Here is a 9,564-nt window from a genome sequence, read left to right as displayed (position 1 = left end):
AAGTCATTTCCACTTTCTGTACTTCAGCTATAGTGCACTTCTATCTTTAATATTCAATGAGTCTAGGATATACTTTCAAAAAAATTTTTTTAAATTATTTGATTGTGCTGGGTTTTTCCGTTGTAGCGTGTAGGATCTAGTTCCCTGTGCAGGGAAGTATGGACCAGAAATGGATCAGACTGCTCTGAGCTTGCAGTCTAAGGGATAGAAAGGATGACGTGGCAGCAAGGCAAAAGGGTAAATAAACCATCATACCAGCAGGGGCTATGATCCTGGGGACTGTGTGTAGGCAGTGTGGTAGAGAGGCAGAGTAGGCAAGTTTCACACAGCTTGCAGAGGCCAGGTAGGGCTTCCAGAGGAAGAATCCACTTACGGGACAAGTAGAAGGTCACCAGGCAAATAAAGGGGGAAGCAGCAGAATAGCAAATGCACAAATGTATGACCAATCCCAGGAGATGAGTGTTCTGCCTTATAGTTCTTCAAGAAAAGACATCCTAGAGTTTTGGAAATGATTAGATCAGAGCCTCAGATCTGAGTCTGTGGACCCCCTTGAGCCCAATAGATGTATTTTTAGGAGCCTGAGATGTGTCTCTGAGATTTTCTAAATGTTATATTTCATTTTGGCAGTGATCCAGACAAGTTAAAACAAACGTGTTCTGAATTGGCTGAAAGACCCCCACCTGCCTTGTCATTTTGGCATTCACTTTATATTTGTGATCGCTCTAATACCCAATTGAGCTACGTGAATTGTAGCCTGACCAGGAAAATAGGGAGGTGGACTTACTGGAAATGATGTTTCTGTGCAAAGTGAAAGTCACATGGGGGCTTGGTGAGCTGTCAAGATAAAGATTTTCCAGGAGTTTGACCAGGGAAGCATGATGGTAGATGCCATAGTAACACAGTGCAATGGGTGCCAGGCACAAAAGAACTGTGCCACAGTCAGGTTTCAAATAGCAGTTTAATTTCGCCAAACAACATCTTCAGTCACATTAAGTTGAAGTGCATATTTGAATTTTGTAAGTTTTATAGTTTTATTTTCTACATGTCTTTGTTTAGAGTTGTAGAAGAGCCATAAGCATAGGCATATATACTGTGTTGTGCTTATAAATATGTAAGTGGTATTAAAATAATTTAAGTCAACTTTGGGGTGAGTCTGTGAGAAGTTTAAACAGAGGCCCACCCATTCATTATTTGAATTTGAGAAACATTCTGTTAGCTCCTTAGTGTACGTTCTCATCCTTAAGGATTTTATTTGAGTCTAGTGGGAGTCTTTCCTGCTGCCACCTAAGATCAGAATGACCTCCAAGAAGATGAACCAACAACCTATTATTGTGTAGTTCCAAGATAAGGTGCTCAGGGCTTCTAGGAGGCAACTGCATCTTCCAGGGTCAGGCACATCTGACATTTCCTTTACCATTTTCTGCTGCCCTCGATATGTATACCTTCTGCTGCAGCCATGCATCAAGGTTGATACCTTTGTGGTGACTACTGAGTAATCTGGGTAAAGTCTTTAACTTCTCCAAGCTTCAGGTCAGGCTAATAAAACTTTACCCCTCAGGGCTGTTGTGAGGATTAATTGGTCAGGTGCTTGGAATACAGTTAACAGTTATTCTAATAGCCACCATTAATGCTAAACACATTTCCTGCATTATCTCGTCTAATCTTGCCGACCAGTCTACATGGAGATTTTTTTTTAAATATATATTTATTTGGCTGCCCTGGGTCTTATCTGTGGCTTACTGGATCTTCAATCTTCCTTGCAACATGCGGGAAATTTAGTTGTAACCTGTAGGATCTAGTTCCCTGACCAGAGATTGAACCCAGGCACTCTGCATTGGGAACATGGAGTTTTAGCCACTGGACCACCAGGAAAGTCCCTGCATAGACATAGTTTATCTCAATCTTATAGGTCAAGAAACAGGCTAACGGAGGTGAAGGGAATTTGCTCAAACAGCAGAACTGGGGTTCAAATTTAACTCTCAGACTTGCAAATTGCCTTAGTTTATGACCATTGCCCCAAATACTCACACCCTGCCAACTCCACCTATGTTAATCCTGCTTGCTGGTTGAAAAATTCTTACTGAAGTTAAATTCTCCTCCTGTGTGCTCCTACCTTTAGCTTGGCCTCACGAATTGTAGGAATTTAATCTAGTTTTGTGTTATACAGGGTCAGTTTACCCAGGACACACCCGTTGAGGGTGGGAGATGGGGACAGATTATCTGAAGCCTGGGAACAATCGAACATTCTCTGGCTCCGAGCCCTGACCTAGTGAAGTCACCTAGACCCAGAGCCCCTTCCCAGAAAACCTTCACCACTCCTTTCCCTTGGCTGAGTTCCCAGGGGCTCACTTGGTGTTTGTTATACTGAATGGAATTGAATGGAGCCAGGAGACTTGGGCTTGCGTCCCTGACCTGTGACTACAGTGTCTAATCTGGGCAAACTCTCACATTTTATGTAATGAGGGTAGGGGTATGTGTGTGGGAAATGAGTGCTTGGGGAAGTCCTATCTAGCTTCAACATTCTATAGCTGCTGAAGTTGTTTAGCTGGAGTATCAGCATGAGACCTGTGGCCAGGTTAAGTTTCTTGGCGAAGGGTATTTCCTGAGATAACATTTATTGTAGTGTATCTTCGTGAATTGTTGCAAGAAGAGGAAAAAATGGATACTGAAAACAGAACTTAGCATAGTCTTATTTGCCTTCCAGGGAATGCCATATTCATCAGTAGAGAAAAGATTGTGTATGTCTAGAAAAATACCATAACAGCCTTTGGGGATATGAAAGATGAGTCTGTCTCCCTAGTCAGGGAGTTAAGATCTCACATGCCTCCCTGCCGAAACACCAAAGAAGAATAGAGAAGGGGGCTTCCCTGGTGGTCCAGTGGTTGAGAATCTGCCTGCCAGTGCAGAGGACACAGGTTCAGTCCCTGGTCTGGGAAGATCCCACATACCATGGAGCAACTAAGCCCATGAGCCACCACTACTGAAGCCCGCACACCCAGAGCCCATGCTCCGCAACAAGAGAAGCCACCGCAACGAGAAACCCACGCACCACAAGGAAGAGGAGCCCCCTCACCCCACAACTAGAGAAAGCCCATCTACAGCAAGGAAGACCCAGAACAGCCAAAAATAAGTAAATCTTTAAAAAAAAAAAAGAATAGAGAGGGGAAATATATGAAATTTAGAGAGAAAAAGAGCCTACTGAGAGATATAACTAGTAGAAAAGAATCTTCTGATACAGATGGCTAATAAACCTTCGTGCTCACTCAGTCATGTCCAACTCTTTGCCACCCTGTGGACTGTAACCCACCAGGCTCCTCTGTCCATGAAATTTTCCAGGCAAGAATACTGGAGTAGGTTGCCATTTCCTACTCCAAATAAACATTTGGGGAAGAAATATTTGACATTCAATTTCTTTCTTTGTGATGTAACTGTTCTCCATCACCTGCAATTCTTTAGTAATAGCTATGTGTTAATACCACTTTGGGAGAAAAAAGGACAGGAAAGGAGGTGTTGGTGTCCAGCATGGGGCAAAGGGCATCAGGTATAGAACAGCAAGGACCAAAGGCAATGGTCAGTAGCACCAAACAGTAGAGCTGCTAAAACAGTCCAGTGCAACCTGGACTGATGGAGAAGAAGGTAAGACACCTTCCCAAACCCTTGAAGGTGTGGAAAAGGGATCTTCCACAGTATATGGCATGAAGAATTTCTGCAGTATATGGCATGAAGAATTGATTCATTTTACTCTTTATTCTTTAACATTTTATTGAGATATAATTGACATACAATAAACTACACGTGGGTTTCTCAGGTGGGGCTAGTGGTAAAGAACTTGCCTGCCAATGCTGGAGATGTAAGAGAGGCAGATTCTATTCCCTGGGTTGGAAAGATCCTCTGGAGTGGGCATGGCAATCCACTCCAGTATTCCTGCCTGGAGAATCCCATGGACAGAGGAGCCTTGTGGGCTACGCTCTATAGAGTCACATAGAGTCAAATACAACTGAAGCAACTTAGCATGCACTCAGGCAAACTACACATACTTTAAGTTTATAATCTGATAAGTTTTGACATATGACATATGTGTTTTGAGATCATCATCACAATAATGAACCTTTCCATCACCTCCCCGAATTTCCTCATGCACCTTGGCAATCCCTTCCTCTGACACCTTTATCCTTTCCAGGCAACTATTAGTCTGCTCTCTGAAACTATAGTTTGTGTTTTCAATGTCTCTTCTTGACTGAACCTTGTCAGTTTGTGCCTTCAAGGAAATTGTCCATTTCATTCAAGTTGTCAAATATATTGATACAAAGTTGTTCATAATATCCTTTTATTGTCCCTTCAATAACTGTAGAATCTGTAAGGATGTCACAGGTCTCATATTTGATATTGATAATTTTGTCATCTTTCTTTTTTCTTCATCAGTGTGTCTAGAGGTTTATTGATTTTATTGATCTCAGAGAACTTTCTTTTGATTTTGTTCACCTCTGTTTTTCTCTTTTTGACTTCACTGATTTCTGCTCTTCATTTTTTTTCATGTTCTTTGGGTTTAATTTGCCTTTCCTTTTCTTAGTTTTAGGTGGAAAAGGACATAATTCTTTTAAGACCTCTCTTCTTTTTCTTGTGTATGTGTGTGTATATATATGTGTGTGTGTGTATATATATATATACACACACATAATATATATATTACATACATAATATATATATTAAATATATGTATTCAGTGCTGTAGAGTTTTCCCTAAGTATTGCTTTCGTGCTTTATTGCTACCCCACAAATCTTGATATTTTGTGTTTTCATTTCCTTTCAGTTCAAAATAATTTCTAGTTTCTCTTTTGACATCTCTCTTGATCCATGGGTTATTTAGAAGCATGTTCTTTGGTTTTCAAATACTTGGAAGATTTTCCAGATATCTTTCTATTATTGACTTTTAGTTAAATTGTATTGCATTCAGACAGCATGCTTTGTTTGATCTCAGTATATTTTTAAGTTTATTGAGACTTGTTTCACAGTCCCAAATGCGAGCTGTCTTAGGAAATGTTCCATATGAACTTGAACTGAATGAATATTCTGCTATTTGGGATGAAGTGTACTATAAATATCAATTAAGTGTTTTAATATTAATTTTAAAATCTATATTCTTAATCATCTTCTGCCTATTCTTTTTTCCAATTATTTAGAGAGAGAAAGTGAAATCTAATTACAGTTGTGGATTTGTTTTTGCAGGCATATCAGTTTTTGCTTCATATATTAAAACTTTTTATTAAGTTGCCTTAATTAAGTTTAGGATTGTTATGTCCTCTAGATCAGGGGTCCCCAATGTATCTAATGCCTGATGATCTGAGATGGAATTGATGTAATAATAATAGAAATAAAATGTACAATAAATGTAATGTGCTTGAATCATCCTGAAACCATCCCCTCCCCTCCCACTCCTCTGACCATGGAAAAGTTGTCTTCCACAAACCAGTCCCTGGTACCAAAAAGGTTGGGGACTACTGCTCTAGATGAACTAATGCCTTTATCATTATGAAATGATCCTCTTTGGTACTTATATTATTCCTTACTCTAAGTATTCTACTTATTTATCTGTAAGTAGAGTATCTGGGCTTCCCTGGTAGCTCAATTAGTAAAGAATCCGCCTGCAATTCAGGAGAACCTGGTTCAATTCCTGGGTCAGGAAGATCCGCTGGAGAAGGGATAGGCTACCCATTCCAGTATTCTTGGGCGTCGCTGGTGGCTCAGATAGCAAAGAATTAGCCTGCAATACGGGAGACCTGGGTTTGACCCTCGGGTTGGGAAGATCCCCTGGAGGACCTCATGGCAACCCACTGCAGTATTCTTGCCTGGAGAATCCCCATGGACAGAGCAGCCTGGCAGGCTACAGTCCATAGGGTTGCACAGAGTCAGACACGACTGAGCGACTAGGCACAGCACAACACAGCAAGTAGAGTATCTATCCGTATTGTTTTCCTTCTGCACTTCTTTGCTCTTCTGCTTTCTTTTGGTCTAATACATTTTAAAAAATAATTCCGTTTTATCTCCTCTGTTAGCTAATAGGCTTTAACTGTTTTGTATCTTGATGATTGCTTTAGGGTTTAGACTATAAATCTTTAGATTTTTTACAGTCAATATTTTACCATTTCACATATAGTCTGTGTGGGATAATAGAAACTACATGTTGGTCTCTGCCCCTAGTTCCTGGCACAGAACTCCTAAAATCTTTGTAACTTCCTAAGTGATAAGAACACTAGGGTCATCTCTTGTTCTAATTTTGGTCTTTGACCACCTTTCCTGACACAGAGTTTGTGAAACTCCTGTAGTTTCCTGGGTGATGGGAGTATCTTTTGTTCCAGAGAGGTGACTCTAGTTAGGCTCCTGGATGAGGGCTGGTCACCAGAAAGACCAGGCCATAATTGGAAGCTGGGAATTTTCAGCCCCTCCCTCTTAAAAAGAGGAGTTGATGGATCAATCATGCCTTTGTGATGAAGCCTCCACAAAAATCTCAAAAGTATGGGGTTCGGAGAACTTCCAGGTGTGTTTTGGGAGACTGGTGCACTCAGAGAGGGCATAGACCTCCATGCCGCTTCCAATATATCTCATCCTATGCATTGTTTCCATCTTGGTGTTCACCCGTTTCCTTTATCATATAAATAACTTCAATAAAATGTTAAATGTAACATTTCTTCCCTGAGTTCTGTGAGCAGCTCTAGCAAATTAACTGAACCTTCTCAAGGAGCCCTCTGATTTATAGCCAGCTGGTCAGAAGCCCAGGTGATGATCTGGACTTTTGATTGGCATCTGAAATGTGTGTGAGGGGCAAGGAGTAGTCTTGTGGGGCTCTCTTGATGTTCGAGAATTGCTTGTTGGTGTGGTGGAAAGCCCCCGCACATTTAGTGGCTAAAATTGTCAGATGTGAAGTGGTCTGTGTGAATAGTCAAGAAACACACAGAAGAGAAACACTGTAAGGAAGAAATAGGTTTTCTCCTACACAGAAGACACACCAAGGTTTTTCTAGTGCAATATAGGAATTGTAAAATAGTGTATTTTCATTTCCCTTCTCCTGCCCTTCATGCAAGTGCTGTCATGCATTTTATTTTTACATATGTTATAAACTCTACATTACTTTGTTCTTTTTGTTAAATGGTTGTTTCTTTTCTTAATATTTATTTTTATTTTATTTATTTATTTGGTTGCACCAGGTCTTAGCTGTGGCATGGAGGATCTTTAATTGAGGCGTGTGGGTCTAGTTCCCTGACCAGGGATGGAACCTGGACCCCCTGCATTGGGAGTGCAGAGTCTTAGCCCCTAGACCACCAGGGAGGTCCCTGTTTTCTTTTAAAGAGATACAAATAATGATAGCTCATATATTTTTCCATGCAGATACCCGTTCTTGTGCTTTTCATTCCTTTGTGTAAGATTCATGTTTTCATCAGGTATTTTCTTCCTGCTGAAAAAATTCCTTTAGCATTTCTTTTAGTGTTGGTTACTTGGTGATAAATTCTTCCAGTTTTTCTATGTCTGAAAACTTCTTTATTTTGATTTTTTTCAATGGTGTTTTCACTGGATATGGAATGCTATGTTCACATTTTTTTTTTCAGTACTTTAAAGATTTTGCTGCACTATAGTCTCACTTGAATTGTTTGCAGTAAGAAAACTGTTGTAATCCTTACCTTTACTCTTTTGTATGTAACTTGCCTTTTTCTCTAGCTGCTTTCAGTATTGTCTCTTTATCACTGATTTTGAACAATTAAGCTGCAGTGTGCCTTGTTTTCATGTCTCTTCAGCTTGGCATTCACTGAGCATTGTGTTTCAAATCTGAAGAAAATTCAGTTATTTTTTCAAATATTTTTTCTGTCTTCCTCTTTGTTTTGTTCTTTGGGGACTCCAATTACATGTGTATTAGGCTGATGTTGTCCCACAGCTAACTCATGTTCTTTTTACTATTCTTAACTCACTTTTATCTCTATTTCATTTGTATAGTTTATATTTCTATGCCTTTAAATTCACTGTTTTCTTCTGCTATATTTAATCTATTGTTAATTCCATCCAGTGTATTTATCATCAGTGACACTTGAGGTTTTCACCTCTAAAGGTTATATTTGTGTCTTTTTATGTCTTCCATGCCTTTACTTTCTGAGCATATGGAATACAGTTATAACAACTGTTTTAATGTTCTGCTCTGTTAATTCAAACATCTGTGTCAGTTCTGGGTCCATTTCAATGGGTTGATATTCTTCTCATTGAAAGTCACATTTTCCTGCCTCTTTATGCCACTACTGAGCCAAGACCTTCCTGATTGCTCCACCCAATGTGGCATTAAATATAAGTTTTCCTAGTCTGGCTGGTGGGAAGACACACTATTCTTGTATAGTACCGGCCATTGTCACCTCTAGCCTGTTAAGGTGGTTCCTTCCCTGGTCTTGGTAGTTTCCTTGGTAGTAATGATTCGATGTGCTGGTCATTACTCAGCTGAAAGACACAAGTAAGAAAATCTGCAGATATCTGGAGTTCTTGCCTTTTGGTATAGTGCTTTTTGAACTCTAGCCATTCTTTCTTGAAAATTTGAAAAACTACTATGTTATATTCAATGACTCTATTAATAAGAATATTAACATTTATTGAACAGTTAGTTTCTGAATGAAGAAACCGATCCTAGGAAAGTTAAGTAATTTATCGAAGATCATTAAAATAGAGGTAATCTGTCTCTAGCACTCGCATTTTAAACCATCAAACCCTGATACTGCCTTACCATATATTTTATGTGTTATTATTTCCTTATTTTTATGATGAGTTGCTATTAAATCTATAATGTGGTTTATAACTAGTGGCAATTTAGAACAGAGAAAATTTAATAATTAAAAAAACTGAGGACAGAGAATAAGAGAATGTGAAGTCATATGAATCACCTGATAACAGTGCGTATTGCTAACATTTATCAAGCGCTTTTGCAGGCTAGACATTTGGCTGAATGCTCTCCATACATTACCTATTTTATTCTCACATTCTATTCAGCAAATAATCTCCATTTTACAGATGAGGAAACCGAGTATGAGAAAGATTTAAGCTAAGTAGCTATATACAATGCCATAGTAAGACGGCAGATCTAGACTATATCTAGGCCTGTTTGACTGCTAAACCCATGCTTTTTACCACTCTGTTAAATTGCCTGTTTTTGGAGAACATGGAATGACAAAAAATATATATAGATAATGCAGGATCCCTGCCCGCTCAGAGTTTAAATTTTATTTTTTAAAATTTATTTATTTATTTTGGCCTGTGCTGGGTCTTCGTTGCTGTTCTTGGGCTTTCTCTAGTTGCCGCAAGTGGAGGCTACTCCTCACTGAGATGTGTGGGCTTCTCCCTGCGGTGGCTTCTCCTGTTGCAGAGCGGGAGCTCTGGGGCACAGGGGCTTCAGTCGTTGCAGCACATAGGCTCAGTAGCTGCACCATGAGGACTTAATTGCCCCACAGCACGTATAATTTTCCCGAACCACAGCTCGAACTTGTGTCTCTTGTGTTGTCAGGCAGATTCTTAACCACTGGACTGCCAGGGACGGCCCCT

The 9,564-nt window shown here is 39.7% G+C and overlaps 1 non-coding gene across 1 annotated transcript; it reads right to left on the bottom strand.

The window, feature by feature from the left end:
* Positions 1–7,250: 7,250 nt before the first annotated feature.
* On the bottom strand, positions 7,251–7,323 carry TRNAG-CCC (transfer RNA glycine (anticodon CCC)). Its single transcript has one exon. It is a non-coding gene; the product is annotated as a tRNA-Gly (tRNA).
* Between the last annotated feature and the right edge of the window lie 2,241 nt (positions 7,324–9,564).

The sequence above is a fragment of the Odocoileus virginianus genome, chromosome 10 (assembly GCF_023699985.2).
Source record: "Odocoileus virginianus isolate 20LAN1187 ecotype Illinois chromosome 10, Ovbor_1.2, whole genome shotgun sequence".
NCBI lineage: Eukaryota > Metazoa > Chordata > Mammalia > Artiodactyla > Cervidae > Odocoileus > Odocoileus virginianus.
Note: the sequence above shows the minus strand (reverse complement) of the source record. Positions and strands in the feature narration are given on the sequence as shown.